This window comes from Notolabrus celidotus, chromosome 6 (assembly GCF_009762535.1).
Source record: "Notolabrus celidotus isolate fNotCel1 chromosome 6, fNotCel1.pri, whole genome shotgun sequence".
Classification (NCBI taxonomy): Eukaryota; Metazoa; Chordata; class Actinopteri; order Labriformes; family Labridae; genus Notolabrus; species Notolabrus celidotus.
The window spans coordinates 28,659,832-28,687,190 of record NC_048277.1 but is presented as its reverse complement, the minus strand read 5'-3'; the positions used below and the strand labels follow the sequence as shown (position 1 = coordinate 28,687,190).

The 27,359-nt window shown below is 38.7% G+C and overlaps 1 protein-coding gene across 1 annotated transcript in view; it reads right to left on the bottom strand.

The window, feature by feature from the left end:
* srpk2 (SRSF protein kinase 2) overlaps positions 1-27,359 on the bottom strand; it is a 103,357-nt gene that overhangs the window by 68,697 nt on the left and 7,301 nt on the right. The gene's annotated exons all lie outside the window — the stretch shown is intronic.

Here is a 27,359-nt window from a genome sequence, read left to right as displayed (position 1 = left end):
TGTGGGTAGACTCGATTCTACATCAGTGCTAAGTATCTTGTTTAAACGGCTATTTATTTAGCTGGGTAAATCAAAAACAGGCACTCATCAAGTCATCAGCCATGACTCTGTAGGTACATCAGCTTGTCAGAAAGTCATCCTGATCCAGACTGAAGACCCGCTATTCAATCTAGTAACATTAAACCCTCTATAGATATTCAGCAGCCAGAGGATGAATCCTACAAACTGAAAGAATCACTTGACCTTTCCTCTAGTGCCATCATAAGGCTGATTTCATTGACTGTATACAAATATGGACAGTGTGTCTCCATGGTCCTCACACACTCATGACTATAGAGAGTTCAACGACTCTTGTGTTAGTGTTATGTTACATTTTCTCCCACTTTTCCTCCTCTACTGGTCGCAGATACATATCCCTTTACTGTAGGCGAGCCCGGTTTGGCAGAATCTTTGTCCCGTTGGCCATAGCACTGCTAAACAAAATGCTCATGTAATGTGTCCTATGTGTTCATATGTGTCCGGTGTGTATATAGGTGGGATGATGTGCACCATTGTTGCCGGGCTGGGTGGATGTTCATTGTTTATTTGTGTATTATATATGTATTTTTTGGACAGACGGTCTTATTAAGGACAAATAAAGATCCATCTATCCATCTGTCTATCCGTCTATCTATCTATCTATCTATCTATCTATCTATCTATCTATCTATCTATCTATCTATCTATCTATCTATCTATCTATCTATCTATCTATCTATCCGTCCATCCATCTATCCATCTATCTATCTATCTATCTATCTATCTATCTATCTATCTATCTATCTATCTATCTATCTATCTATCTATCTATCTACACTGTGCTTCTCCGGTAAAGGATGTTACAGGAACTGTATTTGTCAGAGGAGGTGTTAAACAATCACCCCTTTAACATCAAATATCTAATTAAACTAAACTTCTCAGAAAAAATTAACACTTCAGCGGGATAAGAACCAAATGCCTTGACCAAGAAAGATTTTTTTCCAGTATACACTTTGAAAAAGAAGGAGAAATGTCTAAAATAATTAATCATTTTGAGAAAAAAAGCTGGAATTCAATGTCAAGAAAATAAAAAGTAAAACTTCAATGTCTAGGAAAAAGTTTAAATTCTTTTTCTTTCTTTCATATTTTTGGGGTATTTTCCCTGTTATTTATAGGACAGCTGAAGAGAGACAGGAAACGTGGGGAGAAGAGAGTGGGGAAGACATGCAGCAAATGGTTGCAGCTGGGAGTTGAACCAGCGACCTCTGCGACAAGGACTATAGCCTCTTTATGTGGGGTGCTATTAGACAGCTAGACCACAAACGTTGCATCAAATTCATTTTTGAGGAGAAAAGTCAAAATGCAATCAAGACAGGAAAAGTTGTCGGTTGCTAATTGAGGGTGTGACACTTTGGCATAATATGTTCCAGCATATTGTGCTTTCAGTATCCTGTAGTCCTGCTTACACGCTGTTTTTCACAGATAAGGATCAAATAAGATGTTATTAGATTTCTGCCGATATCCACGTGATGAGAATGAGAAGAAGAGACCGCTTAAAAGGACTTAAAATTATATTTCTATGTAGTTCTCTACTGTTAGAATAAAGCTATGGTTTAACTCCAAAGCCTTAAGATGATTTGACCTTGTGGATTTAAAAAACTGCACAAATAATGTATGAAGAAAGGAAACATCTGCTGCCAGGACATATTCAAAGAATGTTCTTTGAAGATAACTTAAGAGGGAAGTTAAATTCAAAGATTAGGATTGTTTACACTGCAAGGAAAAGTATTTGTATTCCATTCTGTGGTGTAAAAATGTGGAACAGACTCAATATGGAGCTATGGCAATGCCAAAACATAATCCAGTTTAACATTAAGTATAAAGAAATGACTTTCATGACTTACAGGAAGGAAGAAGGGCAGTGATAATCATGAAGGGTTTGCTTTCTTTGTATGTGTCAATGTGAAGATAAGATGTGAAGATTTGTTTTGTTTGGATGCATTCGTTTAATGACAGAAAACAGATGAGGGGGAATAATTCAGTCAGTGAATAAGGGTAGGATTAAATAAGTTTTAACTTCTTCCTTCTCCTTTTCACACATGTTAACTAAAAATGTTTGAGTGCTTGCTGATGGAATTGATTCCTTTGTTGTTTTTTCTTATCTTTTACCAGTATGTTTCTATCATTTTAGTATTTACATGTTTGAAATTTAGACTTCAAATTAAAAAAAGCAATCTTGAAACATAAGGCTAGTGGCTAGTTCATTGTACACTGACATGACTAACATATGAAGTCATGAACAATAATAATAATGTAATATACGGTATATATATCTGATTAAACAAACAAAACGGTTAAAAAAATGAACACTAAATCTTGTTCTCACCTTTTTCCCTGAAGAAAATGTTAAAATGTATGGGAAAATGAATGTTTCACACAATAACAAGCTAAGAGCTAAGAACCATTGCAGCATAAACACCCTATATATCCTTTAAAGTAATATTTCACCATAAGCATGAATGAAGCTGTTCCTTTTGCACCATCTGCTGCTGAAGGTTAAATGTCAGTGAAAGGTTCATTTTAATAACAAACGTTGTGGCCATACATCCGAATACTATCAGACGCCAACAGAGAGAAAGAAAACAGGAGCACAATGATTCTCTTCCTCTCCTATTTCCATACAGTTCCACTTTCCCACATAAAAGGACTACATTAGGCACACATGTCTCAGAGCCAAACTATTGTCCTCATTCTCTGTGGATGTGGGCCAATGGGGGGTAAAGCACACACTGGGTCTCTGCACATCCAGACAGCAAGGGGAATATTGAGCTAATGTGAGAGGGTGCACTCGTCTTTATATCCATTTATTTTCCATAACCTGCTTTTTTTTTTTTTCAGGGTCAAAGGCAGCGGGGGGAAGGAGGCCTGGAGTCATGTAGCGTTAAACAGTAAAGAGCACTTACAAATCACCGGGTTTATCAGAAACACGTTAACAAGCATGGGCATCAGTGTGTCTGCATGTTCTGGTATTGTGTTAAAAAAAAGAGTGAAGAGAGAGAGAAAAAAATCAAATACAGAAAGAATCTAGTGTTGAATTTCATTTTTGGTTAAAAAATTAGTTACGTCTTTTAGCCTTCATGGAGAAAATGTGTCATCAACAATGTCATCAATTCATTAACCATGCACCGTCTCAAAGGTGTCATAATTGAATTATCGTTGGCTGCATTTGTGTTTTTAAAATCATGTGGAGTCAAATATTCAGGGATTTTGTACAAAGCTAAATATAAGAAGGTGCCAGAGTAACTCTGTTTTTTCTCAATATCTGATAAAAAATGTCAATAAAAAATTTAAAGTTATACAATTATTTTGCAGTACTATTATGGCACCTTAGTAGACAGATGAAAATTGGCACATATAAAGGACGACTTCAATCGGTGAGATGATGAATGAATCCTGTCACCTTTTTTTAAACAGCAGAGGGCGCCATCAGCATTTGACTTTCCGATTGACATCATTAGATATCTTATATCTGTCGCAGTCCAGAGGCGTACGGAAATGGCGGCGGCAGGTGGAGACCATAGACTGTATAAAATATGGACGTAGTATCCGTGACGTCACCGTCAAGCGCTGTTTTGAGGCCAATCGTCGGCTGCAGCCATGTTGCTGCTGTCGAGTGATTGTGACGTAAAGAGGCGGGCTTTGAGCCTCCTAGCCAACAGCTAGAGTGTCCCCGCCTGTCAATCAAGTCAGCTGTGCCTCTCATTGGAAGACTCGTAATCTCAATATCTTCAAAATTGCAGCGTCAGAAAGAAATTCACCCCCTGTACGATCGAGAAATGAACTATCCAGACTACACTCGTCTTTTGTACCAGGCTGTAAACATGTTTATTTCTGCTGTAAAGAGCGGCTTTTTTGAATTGGTGTGTATGTGGTTTCCTGTACTTCCAGAGCCAGCCTCACGCGGATCCTCGATGAACTTCGGTTTTTAACACTTCCGAATTGGACTCATATTTTTAGACCAGAGGTTGCCGCTTGGTGGAGACTCAACAGTTGAGTATGAATCGCCTGTGTTATCTATTATAGCATATTCTTTCTCATCCACTATTGTAAATCATAGGTGTCCTGAGCGGTGCTAACTAAGAAGGTAACAGAGATAGAGACGTAAGAGCTAATGTTAGACCTTATTCCTCTTTAGGATGCGCTAATACGTCTAGCATTGTTCACTGTACAGTGTTCTTTTAGCTGTTTTCACTTACTCTTGTAGTATCTTGATCTAGCAAAAGTACCTTTCAAAACAGGAGATCAAGTAAAACAGGCGTAAAGCATTGAAAATAACAGTTGGAGTTAACAGTTATAAGGAAATCAATTTTTTAAAGCTTAAACATAAACTGGGTTACTAACACTCCCAAAAAAAACATGAAAATATTGAATTCTGAACCCAGCATTATGAGTCATATCTTAAAGTGAGTTGAGTGCATCATTCCCTGTTTTTTTCAGTTACAGTTGTAAACTTATAATAAATATTATAAAATACAATTGACTGGTTCAAGCTCAACAAATGGGAATATTTCAGGGGCCTTTAATGATGATACTTTAAGGCCTTAAACCTTCAACATTATTCTCCACCCTCTGACATTTAAAGACCAAACAACTGATCGATTAATCTGGGAAACAATCCACAGATTATGTGACAGTTAAAGTCATTGTTAAATGCATCACACCGCTAAAGGAATGTCATGGATGACAATCCTCCAAATGAGACCCCCTGGTTTTGATGGATGCTGTGGTATAATCCTGACGTCACCTTTCCAATGGGATAACTGCCAAGTGAGACCATCCCCCAACCCCCCAAAAAATGAAAAAGCTCATTCACGTGAGCAAAAACATGCACAGGCACACACACACATCCTTATCTCAGGGTATTCACAGAGGCTGTCAATTTATAAATTCAAAGGCTGATTCTTGTTCCATTTTCAGCAGCAGAAGGAGCAAAAGAAGAATAAGAAAGAGGGGGAGGGAGAGGAGATGATGACTCTCATGAGCAGATATATTTTGGGAGCTGGTATTGAGGCTGCCGGGAGCTATCTTTAAGCGGCCTACTTCTTCTCACTGCCTGGTGGATGCTAGGGAGAGAGAGGGGGTTTAAGACTGCAAACACACACACTTGCGCACACACACACTTGCACACACACACATGTCCCACTACAAATTGCTTCTGGACATACAGTACAGTCAAACACACAAGTGGAGCAACGGACAGATATCACAGCGTAAGACAATCTAACAGACAGACGAAGAAGATGCTGCTCCTTCACCAGTGACTGTGCTCTTTGTGTCAGCAGACGTGTTGTTTCCGTCTGCACAGAAAACACTGCCCTCAAGTGGAGAGACACAGAAGCACACGCAATTACATACACAGAAAGTGGCTTATATAGAAGTGTGAGCACTGTGTGTCCAGATTGATTGACATACTGATAGCCTCAGGTCTGCCTTACAGCAGCTCCTTTTCTTTCCTGCAGACTTCCATATGGTGAGCATTGGTCTACGACTCAGAAGCCATATAGCCGGTGGAAACTGTATGTATAGCTGCACACAAAGCAAGGGCTGTGTTGCATTAGTTCAGTGCATTAGGCCTTTAAAATGCAAGGGTCAGAGAAAAAGTAGATCTTTTAAAAAAGCATTGAAGCATTTAATGTACACATGGTTACATTTTACATTCATATTGATTGTGTATAGTGATTTGCTCTGAGGGGAATGAACTGTGGCAATGTTAATATTTGTAATGAAGTGTTCCCTTTTATGTAAGGGATAATGTATAGAGAGTATTTAACACAGCCAAGAGAAAGCCATGTAATAACAGTAATGACAGTTAACATGTCAGTCATTTGAATTAGTAACTTCCAGTCTATCTTTGTTGTCCTATCCATAAAGACATAGGTAAAAAAAAAGTGCTTCTTCTGAGTTGCTTCTGGTAAGTCATGCAGTGAAACTTTGTGCATATTACTTACAGAGAAATTATATTTTCTTTCTTTCTTCCTGTCACATTTTGTTTTATTGATTTCTTAAATTACCGTGCATATAAACAGTGGCAGTGTAAAAGAGGAGAGACAAACAGGAGTGTGTGCACCAGTGGAAGTACTGAACTACAACACTCACACTGTCATTATCATAACCCTAAGCCCCTCCCACCCGAACCTCCCACCTCTTGTATATTTTGAAAAAACAAAAAACAATTAAATAATAAAAATAATTGATATATAGCCTTTTTTTTTTTTTTTCTTGTTTTGTTTTATTTTGCTGCCTTGCTCTTCTTTGCTTTTTTTTTGCACTGTTTTCCTTTGCTTTTCTATTGTATAATTTTATCTTATTTTCCTGTAAAGCGCTTGGAGAATCTTTTAAAGCGCTTTTATAAATAAAATGTATTATTATTATTATTATTATTATATATTAAAAAATGATAAATAGATATAATAAAAGGGTAAATAAACATTAATGATGATTAAAGAAAAAGGGAGAGAGGGAAGAAGACAGAAGGGAGGCAACTAGTCCTCATCCAGGTGAATAATAGTTTTGTTTAAATATTCGGTGAAGGGGCTCCAAGTCTTGTCAATTAGAAAAAGAACGTTTTCATGCCAGCTAAAATTCCCCATATACTTATACATTTTGACATACTACTTCTTTAAAAAGTATCCAAACAGATTGATCAATATACCGGTAATCAATGACTTTTGCTTCTTATTTGATCTCCAAAAACCCCACACTGGTAGAGCTCTAAGGTAACCACACAACCAGCATACAAATACAGACAAACTAAAGCCTGACAACTTCCAATCGAGTGACAAAGAAACTTCACAATAATCTTGAAAATACTGAAATTTCTGGTGAAATTAAAAAAGAATACAGCTTTAGGACAGCTTGTTGTTCATGCAGTTTCAAATGTTAAAACTAGTTCAAATAAGGAGCATTCAAATGAAATGTCTAGGCAAAACATTGGCTCCATTCAACTGTGCTGTTAAGCCATGACAATGTCCCTTATTGCACAATAACAAGAAACCTGAACTTGCTCAATGACATCGTTAAAGTGAGAGTAACCCAGTAATGTTCAGTTTGGTGTAATTAGTAACACCTGTCTTAGTCCTGGTGATGTCACATGTTCCTTTGGTCAAAAATTCCTTGCAAGCAGTCATGGGCTTCACAAATTATGTTCCTCTAACACACATCACATCACTTTGATTTCTTCACATTAAGCAGAAAAATGAATTACACACACACACAGACACACACACACACACACACACACACACACACACACACACACACACAAAGAAAGAGCACAGTTACTGGTCAGTGTGGTCAGTGTTGAGTGATCGTAACTCATTTGGACATACACAAAGGTAAGCAGCTTGCACTTTCTGTGCCTCATTACCCCTGAGAATGCACTATACAATGCTATGTGTGAATGTGTGCACTTAGTGAGCTTGAGCAAGTGTGTGTTGAGCAGTAGGTGTGTGAAGAGAGGGAAAGGAGACTGTGGCTGTTTTTCGAAACCGCCCAGTAGGGATGTTCATTTTAAGTATTTTCCGTGATCGATTTTTGGAAATGTTAACGATCAATTATCGATTAATTGATAAAAAAAAAGTACTATTCTTACGTCAAAAACAAAGCCAAATACGTTGTTTTCCCCCTAAATAATATTTTCTACAGCAACAAAATGCATATAACACAGGATTGAATACGGGTATATGTTTGACACGCAGATTATCAACGATCAGGCTCATTAAAATATTCTCCGCGGACATAATCTTATAAAGTGAAGGCTGAGACTACTAACAGAAAAGTACTTCAGACTCACAGTGTCCAGTTTTCTGCCTACTCGTTCTTATTGAGAAAAATAAACATGTGCATTCGGTCAGGTGTCAGCCGGGAGAGCAACCGGGTCATAATCAGTCCAGCTGCAGAAAAGCTCAGACGGCTCTGATGTTGCTGGTCTGCAAACATAGTGTACCTGAATTTCCCACCTGTCTGTTGCCTTCGTATCCAAAGGTGGGAAATGTCCTGTTTATAGTTGTGAACCTTCGTGTCTTTGTCGTTGTTGGCAGCAGTTTTGTATTGATCCTCTTTTAAAAAAGCGCACGTGGAGACCTGACGCGCAGCCGCAGCCGCCAGCAGAGCATCTCCGCTTTAACAACTGAATCACATCCAAACATGCTTTAAACTTAAAACACCTCCCTGATAGCTGAGTGTAATATGAGACCACATGATGTTTGTTCCACGTGACGGAAAATTGATAACAAAAATGCGTGTTTCGAGTAATTTCTTAACAATCAATTAATCGATAATCGATTAATTGTGGTCATCCCTAGTACGTACTGATTTGACCTAAACTCAGTATGTAGTGTGCAGTATGTGAACAAGAGCAAAATCTGCAGTATGCCAAAAAACGTTCTGCTTCTTCTTTTTTCTGTGTATGACGGGGGGCACTCAGTTTTTAGGTGCCTTGAAAATTATTAAATTCCATATAAACCACTTCTTAACTTTTGAAAACATAAGTGATGCCAAATAGGGAGTTTGGCTATCAGCTTGGCCGTTGTTTACTTCCGCTTTCCAAAACTGGAAATCCGGCGACACCCAACCAACAGAACAGCCATACTACCTTCAAACGCAATATGTAGTATGCAGTACATAGCATTCTACATATTGTGGGTAGTATGTAGCAGGTGGTTTCAAAAACAGCCTATTTGTAGATCCACAAAGTGAATGAATACCAAAAAACAGGGAGATAATGATTCAGTATTAGCACCAAGTGCTTGTATGCATGTGTGTGCGTGTGTGTGTGAAGGTGATAGCTCATTAGCTAAGTGGTGTGTGTTTAATTGATGAATGTATGACCTCCGCCCTCCCTTCCTGCTCTCTGACCTCAGCTGCTTCACCAGGCTGCCATGTTTAAATGGATTTCATCACACATGGGGTTCAGCAACACTTAGTAACCAAGCACACGGACAAAACGGCCGTGTGTTTTTAACGCTCGCAGCACGATCATGGAGGATGGAGGATGGGCAGGTGCAGTAACACATGACATGGTTTTCAAGTTGTTCTTTGTGGGGATTTTTTAAATTGTTAAAACAATACTATAATGAAGTTTATCACAAATGCCGAGATTTGTCCTGCAATATAATTATGTAGGGTATCCTCATTTAATAAACACAGTTTCTATTAATCTGCCTGTTTTTCTTTATTCATGCTAATGCCAAAATACATCTACATTAACTAACCAGGGCCTCAAGAGACATCCTGGAATTATGTGTTTTTTGTGAACACCAAAACTACACTAGTGAATGTAAAACTATGTGTTCTGCTGCTTACAAACACAAAAAAAACAGAAACAAACTATCTCAGATACAAAAAAACATGTTTAAAATTGGGTTTCAAATTTAGGAACACCAGCAAAATCCACAAACAACTTGGAATCACTGCAATATGGCAGCATACAAAGAGAACAGGAAGCCAAATTACCATTTTATTTCATCATTACCATTTCAAGCTCCGTTAATTTGTCTGTGATCTGTGCCGTTAAACACACAGAGACTATTTTGTAGCTTCCATTTCCATTTAAATTCAGCTGTAATGCGTTTTATGGGAGTTTTTACAAGCATGTTGTGGGGTAGTAAAACATGGATGTAGTCTCTGTGTTATCACCCATTGGTTTCTGGGTATTTTAAAGCCCAATGATGGTGATTGCCATGTTGGAAATGCAGACTCCACCTTACTTTCAGTCGGCCTACACACAGGCAAAGAGGAGGTGCTGAGGCGAGTCTTAAGCCTCCAGGCAAACAGCTACAACTAACCACCTTTCAGTCAAATAAACTGTGCCCCTCATAATGTAAATGTATGTACGACTTTAAAACTTTATGTAATTCTAAAGGAGGCATTATATCAAAAAATAATGAAATAAGAAATTTAAAAAAAATCATAAAAAACTAGAAAATATTGACCATAAAATAAAACTGTTTCCTTAGTGTCCTGACAAATTCTGCTCTAAAGCAACAAAGTCTCTAGAGTTACTGATTAGCTCTTTAATCCTGATTATAATGTGCTCTCTGAATCAATGCAGAGGTTACTCTCATTCAGTGGTGTTGCTTAAATATTGATATGTGCAACACTAATTAAGCTTGTATGCAAGGTAATATTGACTTTTATGATTCAATGAAATATATTTAAACTTCCCAGTTGAATTAACTAAAATTACAATACAGATATCAATTAATCACAATGTTGCCTTTGAATTAGCATTATGGCAGGCAATTCTATTTCCATTTATTCACGTGTCAGATGTTGCCTTCTGCTCTGATTGATCCGTTGACCTTTGACCTGGTGGGAACAGAGAGGCCTGTTTCACAACCAAGCACCAAAACAGGGCACCGCTTTCCGAATATGTATTTCAACGCGAGCCAGGATTCAAGAGGAGGCAAGACAGATATTAAAGTAAGTGAAACTGTATATCTGAGTGCATTTGATTGACTCATGTAAAACTAGAAACCTTGTAAGAATGCTGGTTTGTCAAGAAACCCCTGTTTTTAAAGTTAATAAATAGATGCAATAATAATAATAATAATAATAATAATAATAATAATAATAATAATAATAATAATAATGTATTATGATTTTAATAATAATGTATTATTGTTATCATATTGTTGTAATACTATTTAGAATAATAATAATTATCACAAATAACTGCATTATTGTTATTATTATTATCATTATTACTATTATTATTATAACTTTAATACAAAGAATGATAACGATGATGATGATGATGATGATGATGATGATGATGATGATGATGATGATGATAAAAATAATAATAAAAATAAAAAATATTATTACATTTATATACATATAAATGTTATGGTCAAGCTGCAGATTCAGTCACTTCTGGCACCTACAATGAATCCTTTCTCCATAGGACTAAAAACTAGGACATGGCTATCCTCTGTTGGATAGAGTAAGAACTACACTCCTAACACTCATCCTGACACACTTGCACTCTTAACTCACAGTGTGCGTCACATTCATGGTGGGACACAGGTCACCAGAGGCGAGTATAAAGCAGCACTTTGGGAGGCAAAACAGCGAGACGAAACAAATCAGATGTTTTTATTTTTGCTTCTTTTTTTAATACTGAGCCGAATAAACAGCGTCAGCCACAAGCTGAGGGGGCATACAACAATGACTGCCCTGTGTTTCCAGTGTTCTGTGATCAGAGAAGAGAAAACAGTCTATGGTCACCACCAGTAAGCATTGCGTCAACATAATGAATATGATAATGTGCTTTGTTTACAGGGAGTGCTGTAATGTGACTGGAATAGCCTGAAATTGGTGGCTAAATATGAGACTACAGAAGTCATGTTTAGACTAAATGGGGTCAAACGGCAATCACACCGAAAAGGTTAGTCAGGACAGATGCAGACTGGAAGGATATGTCTTGCATTTCTGCTGAATTATAATGCAACTTTAAATAAATCATACGGAAAAAAAGAGCCACGTTGTAATAACCGGGAAATTTCAGACATCAGAAGTAGGGTAAGGCAACTTATTACAATTTTCCAACAAGCCAGTGTCAGCCAAGCAACTGCGTCATTTTCCATGAACACAATCATGAAAGAGCTCATTGTTAAAAAGTATACAAACACTCCATTTGATTTTACCCCCAAATGCACCATAACAAGGACTATCAATCCAAGAGAGGGTCACAAAATGAAGGATTGTGTCTCCATGAAATCATCTCTCTCTTAGTTGAAAGTGTTTGTTTGTTTTGTCTGGAAAAAGAAGTCAAAAGGAAAAAAACAGTCTGGCAAATTAGCCTCATACAACCATTTAATTTCATCTTAATTTAATTTAACCAACAAAATGCACCACTACATGTGCTCAGTTGACAAGTCAAATTAATATACTGCTCAGAGTTGAGTGCTCAGAGGTTTATGGAAGGTTTTTATATTTCAAATTGGGCCACTTCATTCTTAAGTTTGCTATATCCATAAGTCAGTGTTTGGTTCAGTATATCTGACCAGCTGGAGGTTTACCCACCTTTTTATTTATAACCACATCCCTTGAATCATCTAAGCTGTTGATGCTTGTAGAGCTAACGAAGAATCTCCTCCTAGGTATGGAAGCAGGGCTGAATGAGGACACCAGACGGCTCAGCACTGCCTGCGCATTACTCAATGTTTACAAGAGCAGCAGCAGGCCTTGATAGAACGGAGCAGATGCATGGACTATGAAGGATGCACATGCAGTGTACACGTAGAGTACATTCACACACTCTCAGGAGAGTGGGGTTAGTGTGCTGTGGAGATGCGGCGACAAACAAATACCTTGGGGCCAGATTGCGAGCTTGAGAGGTGGTGATTAAAGACGATTAAAGCAGTCTAGGATACTATCGGAATGAGCAATGACACAACACTCATATTGTCAGTTGTCAGTCATTAACCCATCTACTCACCTATATTCTCAGATAACATAAGAAGCATCTTGGCATCTCATGGTCTTGTTGCAGTTTCTTTTAAAAATTAAAACTGTACATTTTTATTGGAGCTGCTTTTTGTTGACCTTTCCTTGATTTTAACAGGATCAGTGACTTTACGACAATGGTGGTTTTGTATTCTGCAAAAGTTATTGAATAAGCACCATGGTCCAATCTCAATGTCCACACTCACACACTCACACACTTTGAGGCTGGTCCCGCTAAGTCCGTGAGGGTTTAGGGCCGTCCCACTGTCAAATCTTCAAGTGCGTGAGGGAGCTCTCACAGACTTTTTGAGCCCTTTATGTACCCTTGCTGTAAGTGGGCATTTTTGCAGACTTAGCGTGAGGGAATTACCCATAGTTCATTGCATTGTGATGTGAAACATGGGATTCCCAGGGGAAACCCATTAGCATGGAAGGGTAAACAAATGCCAAAACATGAGATTTTAAAAAAGGGAGACCAGTAAGAAGCATGGAAGGTGCAACCAATGTTGGTGTTACAAAACAGGTTGCCTGTAAGTAAATGTAGAAAACAGCCAAATAAACAGTAAAATTTAAATATTTATAGTTTTATATTCATATAGGCCATTTACAAAATGTTGTGGTTAAGCAGTCTGTGTGATAAGAGTCTGCATCACATGACAGTAAGTCGGTCCCTTAATAATAATAATAATAATAATAATAATAATAATAATAATAATAATAATAATAATAATAATAATAATAATAATAAATAATAATACACTTTATTTATATAGCACTTTTCTTAACAAGGTTACAAAGTGCTTCACAATAAAAAAGCAGAGAATTACAAAGCACAAAAAACAGTGCAAACAGGGGAGAAAAAAGACAGAACCAAAACAAGACATCTGAATGCAGAGCAAGTTCACCTTGAATTTGAGGAAAGTAAAAGTTGTGCAATAAAAATTCCTAATGCTGCTAAGGTGAGCTACATGCCGTCATGCAGGTTCCCAATTATACAGTTTTGAGCCCTTACAGCCTCCTGCCCTCGATCACTTTCCAGGTGAGGTCAATTAACTCAAGAAGGGCTTAGGGTTTAGGGAGGACATTGAGATTGGGCCCATGAGGGGAGATTTTTTTTAAAGGGGACATTAAAGTGACATGCTGCATTTAGCCTCATAGTGTTGCAAAGGTGTACCAAAAGTATGACAACACAGACAACCGTACACAAATATGATCAGCAGGAGCAGGACGAAGGTTTTTCCACTAATGCCTTCCTCATGCCTTCACTCCTTGTTTAACAGAATCACATCTTTTGAACAGCGTAAATTGGATTTAGTCTTCTCTTTCAGTGGGACCTCTTCATGAAAATTTGCCAATTTAAGATGCAAGAAACTGAGATAAATATTTAACTTCAATTGTGCAAGAAACAGAGCACTCCAAGCAATGAGCCAGCAGCCTTTCAGTGCTGAGTTCCCCCTGAGTCTCGCCCCTCAGGCATATGTAGTACCTATACATATGCGTATTCAGCATATGCAACCTAAGGGATAGAAAAAGTCTTTCCAATTTCCTCGACATAATATTTCATTTTGATAATCTGATGTATTTACAGTTTGGAAAACCAGTTGTTATATCATAATGTACACAGAAGAGCTAAATGAACTCCACAAGAATCGCAAGATGCTTCATTGCAATATAGCTTCAACATGCAGGTTCAAATAATATGTATACAATTCTGTAATATGTACTATGAACTAATAAAAGCTCAGATAATTAATCAAATAATATTTCAGCTGTAGAGTGTACAAGACCTGATTTGTACTCCAAAAACTGCACAACACTTTTAGGAGAAATATCCAAAAGACAGCACATATTATCATTTTACTCAAACTAAGCTGCAAGTGCCATCTTGCTTTCAGTCTTCTTAATCAGTGTTACAATGTAAACTAAAAGAAATAGGGGTTGAAGTGTTCACTAATATGTCCTGGTTGTCTCAGGTCTCAGTTAAACACAAACTGCAGAATACATGTAAATTAAAAAGGAGATTCTAACATTGATAGGTATGACTATCAAAGCTTTGTCAGACTATTACTCTATTTTGCGTGAAAGGTGTAAAGATCAAGCCATTCAAAAAAACAATGACTAGGTTGAAGTAAGTAAATAATTCTGATGGTGAAAAAAAAAGCAGCAATGAATTATAATTTTCATCAGAGATAGGACTGAGTCAGCACATTTCCTTCTTCCCAAATTTCCAGAAGGTGGCAGTAGAGAGTGACTGAACTGTGTTCATCCTCCCTGACTGTGAGAAGCTCCTGTCCTCACAGAATTACATGCCCTATTAATGCCTTCCCTGACTCTACCCATGATGACCCACTGGCCTGCAACCGCAGAGCTGGACCACACTTCAGAGAGAGAGAGAAGAACAAATCTCTGCTTCTTGTTCCTTGTATGACAAATCCTATTTGGACCTCACACAGTCTGGACATGGGAACCCCTCCTTTTGAAACTCTCTCTCCTTCTGTCTCCTCTTTCAGGCCGATTGACTCGGCAGATTTGCTCTGATCTTACACTATCTTTGGCTGACATCCTGGGAGAGCAGGAGGAAAAGCTTTAAGCTTCGGCTTCCAGAATCAGACACACATCTAGGGTGAAAAAGGGGGAAGAAAATTCAGTGGAAAAACCAAACCTTTGAGTCCATCAAAGACTCAGACTAAGTGCTCAGTCCAGAGGCAACCAGTTCTTCCACATCACTAGCACACCTTACGAACTTCTTGCTGTTGAAAAGCTAAATTTGAATTTATGAGTTCCTATAGTTAAAACACCTCCAGTATCCTACTTCAGGAATATATTCAATTAGACAGGCAGCCAGCAATAATACTGGCACTGTGGTCACAAGGGAGGAAATTGTTACCGCTTAGACATCACAGAGGAAGCAGCTGATATCAGATTTCAATTCACTACAATGAATGATCTGTACGGGGGGGATAGCCGGTCTGTTTGAAAGTATGAATAATGTCCATACATCTCGTTCTATTTCTGTGGAGGAAGTCTATTTGAGGACTGTGACGTTATAAAAACAGTGATGTCAACAGAGCTGGCACCAGATGCTCTTGTGCCAAACAGTTTTTCATATTAGGTTAAACTGACACTAACAATAACTCAATCTTGGAACCCATTGTTAGCTGTCTGACAACGATACAGCCTCTGGGAGCGACCGCAGACTTCTCAAGGTTTCTGGTGTAGCCAGTGCTCAGCGATAACCAAGACTTGCTTTCCATGCTTTGACATGGTTTACAGTTGGACAAGCAACTTGGGTAGCAAATATAGAGTTAGAGCTGAGAGAAGACATCTAAGACCGTGTTGTTAGTTGCAGAATCTGTTGATTGAGATTTATGATGGAGAAAATGGTGTGTACGATGACAGGTAGGGGTGTAACGATTCATCTACTACATCGATGAATCGATTTATATTCCTTTGAGTTGACATCAATCTGTGCTCGTCAAGTTGGCCTTCAGGGCGACATATATCGATCTAACATTGTTTTAAATGGTAAGAAATCAATTGTATCCATACTAGGAAATAACGCATTGGATTGAAGCACGGCAGACTTTATATGGATGTGTTTTTTTTGCACTTTTAATAATAAAGACGTCTAACGTTACTCAATTCAGGCTGCCTGTCTGTGACGTCATTGCCACGTGCCAGCAGACAACAAAACATAGCATGGCGGATGGCAGAGGAGAAGCAGGCGAGCAAGAAATTATCAAGCAACCATTGCAGGCCAGCGTGTGGAAACACTTTGGCTTTTGCAAAGACGGAGATGTTCTAAATAAGTCGCTCGCTGTTTGTAGGATTTGTAAAGGTCAAGTACAGTATCACGGCAACACGACAAATCTATCCAGCCACCTACTCAGGCGCCATGGGATTTCACACAACGCCGGCCGTCCAGGCACCTCTTGCAGCCCCACAGCTGCAAGAGGTGCCTGGACGGTGCCTGGACCAGTATCAAGGTATTCATTTCACAGTCACACTGGTTGAATTTTTGGATAAAAAGTTACTAAATCGATTTCAAGTCACTGAATTGTTTCGGATCTTATTGGTCAAAATGAACCAATATCGACCTTTAATCGCATCGGCAACAACAAATCGTGATACGAATTGAATCATTGTTAAAAAGAATCGTTCCACCCCTAACGACAGGAGTTACCTCTAGAGAACAATGTGTGGAGGATATCCCCCTACTCGCCAAAGATTGAGAACATCACCCACCAGTCCCCCACAGCTGTTGAGAGTTGAGAGTCTTTCTGCATAATATATTGGCAAACTGTTTGGGTTTTACAGCCATTTTCTCATTTCAAGCAGCTGTTTTAGTAAAATCGTCAATTACAAACTCACAGTTTTATGTTCGAACAACCAGCCAAGTGTCAGTTCAAATCTATTGTTGTTTCCAATAGACAGCCTATCTCTGTTTGAGATAAGAGACCGGAAAGATACTTCCATCCATCCATCCATCCATCCATCAATCCATCGATACAGCTCAACCAATTTGAGGCCGCAGGGGGGGCTGGGGCCCATCCCAGCTGTCACTGGGAGCAACATAGGGTACACTCCGGACAGGTCACCAGTCCATCACAGAGCTAACTGGAATATATTAGTAAATTGCAAATATTTTAGCAAAAAGGATCAACAGCATAAGTAGTCTTTCATTAAAGTGGAAATTTTACCTCACTCATTTAATGTTCTGCGTATATTTTCTCTGCAGAGTACAGGCTTGTCAGTAGACTTGCACAAGTGGTTGAGCAACCTGATTACTCAATAACTGACTGCTGATTGTATCTTGCATTAAACTTTTATGAAATAACCAAATGTAATAAAATCTTCCCCTGTGCTGCTGACATATCACATTTAGGAGAATGTAATAAATATGAGGTCACAGCGCTTACCCCTGATCTATCAAATTCAAATGAGTTTAGCCTCGAGTCAAGTCAGATGTTATGGCCAAATGTGAAATGATTCCTTCCAAACATTTCTGTCAAACTGAGTTTACAAAAATTGGAAGAGACAGATGGAGTCAGTGACAGTAGTTCTTCTCAGGAATGATTGAATGAATGATAATAACACTACTGCTAATCAGCTAAATGTGTTAGTCACCTCAACTTTCAAAAGATAGACTATGTTGAATTTAAGGTATGTTGTGATGCTCCAAAGTACCACCAAAAAAATCAAGTAGCAGGCTAAAAGAGCGTTGCAGACATAGGGTTCTATGATTAGATTTTAACAGGTGTGACATAAGACAATATTAGATCTTTAAGGATTTGAACGTTTGTCCATGATCAGCAAATCTAGAGAGACGGTAGTATCAGCACATTCTGTTGTTATCTGTTGCAGTTCAAGCTCACATAAGGAAGCATGTTGACTTTGTTTATAATGAAGTTAATGTACTGACCAAAGGTTTGGATGCAGACACACCACCATGTCAATGTGAATCAACCATATTATTAAGCTGTGCATGCCAAGTATTAAAATACTTCAATTTAAAAGATTTCCTGTGAGCTCTTAATGTTTTCTGATAATAGTGTGTACACTAATAGCTAACAGGCACACAGAACAGCAGACTCTGTGTCTTTTCGGTATCCGCATAGGCGCTCTGTAAAGATGGCAAACACAAAAGGTTAAATCTGCTCAAAAAGGTTCTTTGGTTTTAATGGTGTGCTATTCTTTTTTATTTGAGGACTTTATTTTAAAAAGGGAAAAATGTGTGGGTGTACTGGTCAGTAACTTTCAAAATTGTCTTGAAAATAAACATGAAAAAGAATGGTGATAAAATCCAGACATGATATTTTTGCCATATCGCCCACTCCTTGATTTAAACTACTTATAAACCCAAAAACCTTTCAAGTGTTTAATGGGTAACAGGTGATTAATTCTGCTCAGCTGCCACTACAAAATCTAGTGCTGCAGGCTGACATTAAATTACTCTCATCTCATAATCCTGACACGACTGACGGTGGGTGTGGATGGCTCCTGCATGGCCTTTGAATAAAGTTTAAAACCACAAACATGGCACTTTCCCCGGTCCCTGCCCTGCAGCAAGCTTGCCAAAGGGAAGCTGTATGAATTGTTACCCTGCAGGTTTGACCTGTAATGACACATTTCAAAGAGGTGGTGCCTGTGACTCTGGATAAATAAAATACACAAACCAAACAATCCAATCTGCTTCTAGGTTTAACTGCTTAGCATTCACTGTGCCAATGTACGTGCTGCTCCCATGTGTCCAACGTAGCAGTTTTGACCAAACCTCGTTTCCTGCCTTCAGCTGCCCTGTGGCATCCTCTAATTTCCACTGTCTACTCTCCTTACTCACTCTCTCCATCCCTGGGTTTCCTGTTGCTATTGGTTTGCTCAAACATTCTCCTTCTCACACTCTCAGTTTACCTCCCTCCTATTCTTTATCTTTGCTCCACCTCTCTGGCTTTCAGCATGCCTTTCTCTGTTTTTCTCTCCCTTTTCCTCTCTACATGCAGCTCACATGCTCGGCTCTCAGCACCCGCCGTCAGCTCCATCCAGCCGAGCTGCAGTATTGATGAGGGAAGCACTATTGGCTGAGCGCTACAAATCTACTCACCAAAGATCGAATCTCTGAGCTCTTCCTCACGTCTCTGCAATATATTACGCACCAGTCATCAACCAGCCATGACTTACTCCTTAAACCAGGGCAACAGGCCAACTCCAGGGCTGCTATAGGATTCATCCTTAGCTACATTAGACGGACTCCTCAAGTCCCGAGGGAATCAATTCAATCTATTAGCAGGGAACCTTTTGCTTACTGCTTGCCTATCAACAAAAGATCATTGATCACAACCGCAGGCTGATCTCACCCATGATGAAGTACAAACATATACTAGAAAGGCACTCTGGGACGCCAGGCCTCCTCCAAAGTCAATATTCGTCTCTTACATCAACTGTGAAAAAACGCATTTCTAGCATATCTGAGGAATTTTTCTCTACATTTATGGTTGAGGCAGCTTTTGAGTTTTGTTTAATATTACATAGCACCAAACCATTCACAGATGCCATTGTTACAATATGGTCGATAATGTAGCATCCCTACAAAATATGACACCCCATGTACGCTTACCTATTCCACCAATCTTAATGAAAATTGGGTGAGTAGGGGATCAAGGATTCTGCCGACAATAAAAAAATCAACTCCAAAGATATGACATTCTTGGCAGTGTTAAAAATGATCTGGTAAAAAATAAAGCTAATGCATGAGTGGAAAAATCTGCAGTTCCTCAAGTGTCCATTTGAGGCTGGCTTCAAAAGCTAAGCGAGCACCAATAACACCCATGTCAACATGACTGTTTTTGCAGCAGAAGTAAACATGTGCACAGCCTGGTAGCCACTTTAATCACCTGTTTTGAAATGTGGTCCATAAATACGCACAATTCAGGGCGTGGCTTTTTCTAGGTTGATCAAAATTTTGGTTGAGTCAGCATTTTCAATGTGGTGGCTGCCATCATTGGGCTTCAAAACACCTCTTCAGAAACTGATGAGTGACATCACTGAGACTACCTCCAGGTTTTATACAGTCTATGGGTCACACATACAAGCAATACATTGTTTTCATACATCAACTAGGGCTGGGCGATCATTGGATAATGATAATTATCGTTATATTATTTTTCTCAATATAAATATAACAAATGTTCGACACAAATTTGATATAAATAAACATGTAATTACACCCCCAAACCACTGGAAAGAGAGGGGGCACTAAGGAGCCTTGAGCGCTATTTGCCACCCAACATTGGACAGAAGAAGAAGACGACATTCAACAGCCAATCATGTCACAGGGTAAGAGGTGGGCGGGGCTTAAGACGTTAGGAACATAGACTGTAAATAAAAATGGACAGCGTTGCTCCGCCTCTTCCCGTTGTACGGTTCTGAAGCCAAAAAATCCCGCTCCTGGGCGCCGCCATTGTGCAACCAGAGCCTGGGAAGCCACTGTATTTAAGCTCTACCCTACAGCGTGACGTCACAAGACGCTGTGTGTCCTTTGAAGTTTCACTCCACGGCGGCTGTGAATCAAAGGAAACCCGGAATTAAAACCCTGTTTTTTAAACTCTAATAACTAACGAAAAGGAAACTTTTCAGGAAAAAGAGGCCTTGACCACAAAACACTCAAATACTAACTACATATCACCACAGCATACGGATGTGAGAAACATTCGTACGACGTGTATTTATTTTTTAAAGTTTGACTGCTCCCCCATTCAAATGAATGGGGGAGACGGATTTTTTTTACCTATACTGCAGCAAGCCACCAGGGGGCAGTCACACTGCTGAAAGCCTCCCCACCAGCCACCGGAACCTCTCCCTTGGTTAGGAGCAGAATGTTAACCAAGCGGCAACCTCCAGTCTCAAATGATCATCCAATGTGGAAGTGCTATAAACTGCAATACATCGAAAATCCGCTTGAGGCTGGCAGCAGAAACATCGGAAACCACATAGACATGAATGGGAAAAAGACGATCTTTGCAGCATTAATAAACATGTTTACAGCCTGGTTCAAAAAACGGCTTGGTCCTATGAAGCTAATCTCTCTAATGGCACACACTGGGGGGTGAATTTTTTTCTAACGTAACGGTTCAGAAGATATTAAGATTACGAGTTTTGCCCACATAAGGACATGACTGACGTGACTCCCGGTAGGGAACACATAGCTATTGGCTAGGAGGCTCACACTACGTCACACTCTGCCTAGTTGAGTTCCGCATTTCCAATATGGCTGAAACACAGCTGAAACGAGCAACAGCAACACTGAAGAAAACGCAGCAGCTCAAAAGCAGAGTCGTTATTCTCACACTGTGCTGACTGCATTAACTATCAACTTGATACACTAAATTAAGTACACTTTCAGGATGTGGGTAAATACATCTGATTATGCAGATGATCTCAACCTGAGAAAAATAAGAATCTACATACTAAAACTTCACAAATATCTCATCTCACACAAAAGACCTGCTTCCTGTTAGCACTGTCAAAAATGATGGATTCAAGAAACTTATCAGAAAACTAAATCCAGATACAAGTCAACAAACCATCTTCAACTTTCACTCGGGAGCAAAAATCTGCCTTTAAATTTCAATGAAATAATGATTTGAATTTTATCATGATAATTATCGATATCGACTGATGTGAAAAAAGTTACTGTGATGACATCTTTTTTAATATCGCCCAGCTTTAACATCAACTTAAACTTGAATAACAGCATGCAAAAATTTTAATATAGGAAAAATTGAAGATGGACTAAAATACAAGTTTGACTTTGACAATAAACCCAAAACATGTATTCCATCTCTCTCCATCTTTCCACACACAAAGGTGCTTTCTTAAATGGTCACCAACTTAGAGATTGTAGTTATTTTCCCTTTGGAAATACATTTAATTTAGTCTGATTTTAGCTTTGTAAATATTAGTATGTTAACCAACAAAGATGTATTTTAGAATGATATATAACATGAGTCTCCTTTCCTTACAAAGGTAAAAACCCTTATAAATTATTTCCACCATGACAGCCTCCAGCTTTAGTTTTCTGCCTGATGATACCAGTAAATAACCCCTGTCTCATCTCTGCACAGTGCCCCAGCCAGCTGCCATTTCATCCAGTCAAAGACTAGTGGCTGGAAAAAAACCTGACAAAAAATCAATACAGTTTACAGTGCAATGTGTGGGAACATTAGTCAGGTTAGAGTCAGCTCATTTCATGCAGAAAGGTCCACAGTGCTGCGACGGGCACTGCAAGCTCACAGATTTACATCCCAGGAAGAATATTAGCATATAGACTCGCCAGTGCTCTGCCTGGGAAAGTTATGACTAATGAATGCTATTATACCGGTGCCTCTCTCAATCACATTCACACTCGTAACCCCGGCATGTTTTAGTATGCTGATGCAGAGTCATTTAATCTAGGAGGATATTCAAATCAAACTCTCAGCCACTTAAACTTGCTATGAGTCCAATATTACAGGAGACACTTTTATAATCTGTATTCAAGAGACAGACTCAGGTGTTAATCGAGGGGGGACTGAGGGGGCATTTTGCACAAATGGATAACCTACAAAGGGGCCAACTCTTCCTGCCATACCGTCAAACTACTGCATCATTGTTGTGCCTGTAATCATGGTGACCAGGACCCGCTCTATTATTGTTGCTCCTGGTTTACTAGGGCCTTACAGCCAGTGTTTCTATGACAACTTGCACAACAAAAGGCATGCAGTCTATTTATTTTAAGTGAGAGCCCAAAAGGGAGGAAAAGAAATCAAATGTCATGTTGTAAAAGCTTTGGCTCATGACTTAACAAATTTTATCGGAGAAGGGAGTATTTTTGTTTGTGCTTCTCCTGCAGCGATCTGCAAAGCACTCATGTTGTTGGTTTAAGTTATAAAACTCTGCAAACTAAGGGGCATGTTGCAAATCATCATCTGACTTCTTACAGCATAATATCATTAGAGGACTGTATTCATAAGAGAAAATCAAATATGTCCATAAAAGCCACTGCTTCAGGCTTCAGTATACCAGCCTGGTCTGGTTCTGTGTTAATAATATTCTGCTTTGATGGTTTTTATCTTTCCCCCCTGAAGGGCTTGTTTCAGCTTCCTTGTGTTGTATGTTCTGAAGAAGTTCTTTAAAACTTATTTTCAATATTGATCTTTATAAACACAATTAACCTGACTGGAGCGTCTTCAGCTGAGATTAGATTCAGCCTGCTCAGCAATCAAAATAAATTACATGATTAATGGAGAAACTGAGCAGCAAATCCAGACTTCAACCAAAAACTACCTTATTCTTGAGACCAGTTTTTATATCAATATTTGAAAGTGTGAAGCAATCCTTTATAACCGTATACAACAGTCTGTTTTGTGAATGTTTTACACGAACAGAGAGTTTAAAAATGGATAACTTAAATATTGATGCTGTCACAACCTTATCTACCAGAATATAATAACACCATTGAGTTTTGTGATCAGGTAATGGTTTCAGGCCATTTTAAAGCAAGAATAGTATACTCTTAACCCAGCTTCCTTATACATAATTTTAAAAGTAAGGATTATTTTTCAGAGTGTAAGTTTGACAAAAAAAAGGCAATTTGGAGAGATCATGTCGGGCTCTGAGAAAAGTGGGAATCAAAACTTTACACTGATTGATTCATTAGGGGCCTAAATCAGTTACGGTGAAGTAGATACTTTGGGTTTTTCTCAAGCTTTGGTTACATTGACTCAATATAAACATGGATATCATGCCTCCATTTCCTCCCATTGTAAAACATTGAACATAACTGAACTGTGAGATTTGTGAATCTTTGCAGCCCTTCAAATAACAAATTAAAACTCAACTTCTCCCAAAAAATTGATGCTTGCAAATAAATCAGCATTATAAGAGCTAACCGTCACAATGTTTGATAAAAAAATGTTTGTTAGTATGTACTAAAATTTTCTATGACCCATACTGATCTGTTTTAATTAAGGAGCTTTATTTTTGATTTATTTATAAAAGGGACCATGTACAATATTCAACATAAATGTTACCATTTGATGCATCATACCAGAGTTAGCTTAAAGCTCATTTATCATTCATCTAATGTTCCTTGGTAGGTCAACTTTAAGACCTACATTATACTGCAGCCAATCACAGGGGGAGAAGGAGGTGTCGCTCCTTGTTTTTGATAAATACAAGAAAGAAAGTTCTGGAACAAGAGGTGACAGAAGTACTAACAGCCCTATAACTATCCAGAAAACGGATAAAAACGCAACAAAATCTATGGATGACAAAAGTTTAAAAAATAATCTTATGCAATAAAAAATAAAAAAGTGGACATGCTTACCTAACAATTTTTTTTTAACTACGTTTTTTCGCTTTTCTATATCGATAACTCAGCTCTAAATGTTTGGCTTCACTCATGGGGGATGCTGTGTCGTCCATCTTCTCAATCAGATTATAATTGGTTAAAAAAAATGTAAAAAATGAAAAAAAAAAAAAATTTCAAGATCCTCACCTCTAGCTGTTGGAAACACTGATGGACATTTCTCCCCATCTTATAACATTTTTAAAGCAATGTGCTTCACTAATGAGCTGAGGAAGAAATTGTCAGACTTATCAATAATTCAATAAGGAACACTAACAGTAGATGCAGACCAATGAAGCAACATGTAAGCACTGACTAGAATTAGTGATGCTGCAAAAACGGGAAACAATCCCATATTTGTATTATTTTAGAACTCAATTTGTTAGATCTCATAACAAAACAGATGGTTCTGTTTAGGTTTGCAGCTTAAGATTGTTTGCAGTTAAAGATTCATTTTTCTATATTTTCATAACTGTCCACAAAAAAAATACTCAGTTTTTGTCATAGTAAAGAAACGTACTTAAATCTGATGTTTTGGAAACTTTTCTTGAATAATAAATCCAAACTAATCATCAGAATCGTTGGTGTGTAAATGAATACTTTGATTACAGACCCTGAGTTAATGAAAAGCACATCACGAGGTCAAACCTCTTATACATCAACACGTGTACTCCAAACAATTTATTAAATTCTGTCTTACTTTCACTAACACACACATTGCATGACACACACACACACACACACACACACACACACACACACACACACACACACACACACACACACACACACACACACACACACACATTGCACAACAGCAATAGCCAGATAAGCAGAGTGGACTAAAAATAACGTCAAATCTGCAGATGAGATAAAGAGATGAGATTGGGTTACTTGGTGCAGCAGATAGTTTAAACTTCAAAGCACAACAAAACTTAAAGTTGGACGATTCGAAGAGATGGGAAATCAAAGTGAACTTAGTATGAACTTTTCTTTTGGGCCAGAACTAAGTTCAAAGCTTCTGCTTCACACACACATACACACACATACAAAGACAAACACACACAAACAGTCAATGCTGTTTTTTTCTTCTATAAATCCAACAAAATAACACCAAGGCACAACAGAGCTTACAAATCAAAACCGGTGTCTTTGAATTTCGTTGGCTTTGCCCCAGCCTGGTGGATGCTGTTTGGTCAGCACATTAAAAAGATGTGATAAAAGTTTTAAAATAAGTCTTTGAAGACTTTCAGCTGCAAGGCCAATGGATTGCTTTCTTCCTTACAGACTCCCTGCTCAGCAATTTAGACAGTTGCACTCTAACATGTGTCTGATCTGCTGCTTGAATTGAAGTTAGCTGCTGGATGGAGTAGAAATAAATATGTCATGTGTTTTCAATCAATGAAAATGTGAATAAAAGAAAATATTAAAACCCCAACAGTTGTCTAGTAAGAGTCTGGCAGATGGTGTCCTATTTACTGTGAGTAACAAATGGACCATCATCTCAGAACGTAAGGCCCAATATATCTGTCGGTGCGTCATCTCTTGAGTGCATCTCCAAAAATCAAAAAAGATTGTTTAGATGAACTTTCTCAAACTGAACTTGTACGCTTTTTATCGACATTTACTTGGATACAATTTTAACACCAGCATGCTCACAAGGACAATGTTAGGCTGATGGGACAAGTTTGGGCTTTTGGCATTCCAATATTTACCTCTAACCAGTGAACCCCAAGAGAAACTATATGGAAAAGCCAGAAGAAAACTGAAGTCTGCAGATTTGATCCTGCAAGCACCTTCAGCATCTGAAAACTTCATGACAATCAGTCAGATGGTTTCTGAGCTATTTCATTCAAAACCATACAATATCATCCCAAGGGAGGCAATCAGACCGCTAGATAATGATCCCCAAATTAATCTGTTGTGAATGTCTTTCAAGGTTTTATAGAAATCCAACCAAGTTACATTTTTGAGATATTTCAGTCTGGACTGGCTGACATAGCTTGCCAACTACCAGCTAAACCCACACGGAGCAGTGAATTAACCTCATCCCTCTGGGTGAAGAGCATCTTATGGGCTAGCAAGCATGGCTGCTCAAGCAATACAAATATGTCATCCATGCAGGAATTCAGAATGGATCAACTAAAATCTGAGCATTGAAACACCTGCTACAGTATCAGCCTGGCTATTTCAACATATCTGATCCACTTGCTCTGATAGCTCCCCTCCAACCCCCCACAGCTGCCCCTCTCATCCAGGTGCTTTTTCCCTTAACGATAAATTACATAGCCATAAAATGACCCTTAGTGGCCACTGCAACCCAAACAGCATTGTCGCTATCAACAGACCCTAGCTCTGGATATGTGAGCTCCATGTATTAACAGTGCTGATACTACTGATGACCTCAAGTTAAGCCTGGTAAATACTTCAAGCAGTAGAATAGAATAATGCAACCACAGATGTACAGCCCTTCCCTTTATTAGTGCAACCAAGTAACAATGATGGGCAACATTCTCACTGAGAGGAGAAACCAGATCAGACCATCCAAGCTGAGGCATCTGATTTTTCTCAATGAGGACATTAATAATGTTTGCTCCAGTTTGGTTCTGGTTCTGTTTGCTTGAGTTTGGTTCTGGAACTCTTTGCTTGAGTTTGGTTCTGGTTCTGTTTGCTTGAGTTGGTTCTGGTTCTGGTTCTGGTTGCTTGAGTACAGTTCTGGTTCTGATCGCTTGAGTTCGGTTCTGGTTTAGTTCGGTTCTGGTAAAGCTCTGTTCTGGTACAATTCTGGTTTGGTTCTGGTACGGTTCTGGTTCGGTTCGGTTCTGGTTTGGTTCGGTTCTGGTAACGTTCTGTTCTGGTTCTGTTCTGGTACAATTCTGGTTCGGTTCTGGTTCGGTTCGGTTCTGGTTCGGTTCTGGTACGGTTCTGGTTCGGTTCGGTTCTGGTT